This window comes from Callorhinchus milii, unplaced genomic scaffold, assembly GCF_018977255.1.
Source record: "Callorhinchus milii isolate IMCB2004 unplaced genomic scaffold, IMCB_Cmil_1.0 Scaffold17, whole genome shotgun sequence".
Lineage (NCBI taxonomy): Eukaryota > Metazoa > Chordata > Chondrichthyes > Chimaeriformes > Callorhinchidae > Callorhinchus > Callorhinchus milii.
The window spans coordinates 9,158,413-9,159,885 of record NW_024704758.1 but is presented as its reverse complement, the minus strand read 5'-3'; positions in this window follow the sequence as shown (position 1 = coordinate 9,159,885).

Here is a 1,473-nt window from a genome sequence, read left to right as displayed (position 1 = left end):
TCAAAATTTCTCTTTCTTCTAAACCAGTGAACATAGTATATGCAGGTCTTTATTTAAACTCCCACAACCGCAAAACTTGTTCTCCATCTTTTGCATTCACCAAACGGCAGCAAATTTCTACACCTGTCATGCTTACATCCTGATGCTCAGATGAACTGGCTGATCTTCCCGTCAAACTGCAGAACATATTCAAAACATTTTGCTTCACACAAAGAGGCTGCTGACAGATAACACAGCAATAAAGATAAAGTTTTTGTGCTGCTCGTGAACAATTTTTAAAAAATCACCAGAACAGAACCACCTTAATTCCTTCAGTTCTGACGAAGGGTCGTGGATTCGAAACATTGACTCACTTTCCTTTCTCCATAGATGCTGCCTGACCCGCTGAGTGTTCCCAGCGACTTGTTTTTGTTTAAGAACCACCTTTCTGCCTACAATGAAGGTGGTTCCCCCTACAGTCAAAGAACAAACATTGTTAGGGAATGAGTTACCAGAAACTCCTTGAATGCATTATAGATATCAATACCATGAATAATATTACATATCTGTATAAGTGTAAGAATGTTCTTTGCTATCAAATAAACAAGTTATGGAAATGCATCAAGTACAGATGTGTGGGTCAACATTTGACTCGTCTGAAGCTCATGAATACAATCCGAATACCCATAATTTATTCACAGCTTCTGCTGTAAATTCCCATTCTTTTGATAAATTGTGTTTGCACTGAGTTGAGCATCACCTGCTGCTGCATGGACTTACTTCTCAGCAAAATACTTTTTCCCCGAGAGCATGCTTTGACCAATTTCTCTGCGTGGGTTGTCTGACAATTTCATCATTGAATGCTTCCCTGTGATAACATTGCAGGTTATCAACACAAATTACTGTTTTAATTCCTGCTCCGTAGATGGTGGAAATGGTGCCGATAATCTTGAGTACATTTGTTTTCTTCTCTTGCTCTCACTTATACTCTGGGGTGTATCATGTTAGCAACTCACTTTGTTCTTCTGATGAGATCACTGGAACGCTGAGATGAGATCACATATTTATATACAAGATGTGAACCAGTCATGGCCCACTAACCAATTCCAGAATAACCGCTACAATCCTCCAGTGATATCATAAGTAACATTATAAATGCTTGCAATTGTTACAGTGATTTAACATGCTGAAGTTTCTCAGTGTTGCACACGAGTAACCGTAAAGCACAAGGCTTGTTGTATTGGCAAACATAAATTATAAATGACACCAAGGCACATAATTAGAGTGGAGAGGGATTGGAGCAAAATAATCTCAATTTGGAGTTCTGATGACAAACCATTTGATTTATGAACTCACAAAGATTCAGGTCACGTCCGAATGTATTTTCTTGGAATCGCTCGCTTTGGTTTCTTTACTTCCAGGCAGAAAGGAAGCAAACGTTGTAATATGAAAACATCAATTTTATTATTTTTGTTGTAGAATGAGAAAAGGGAT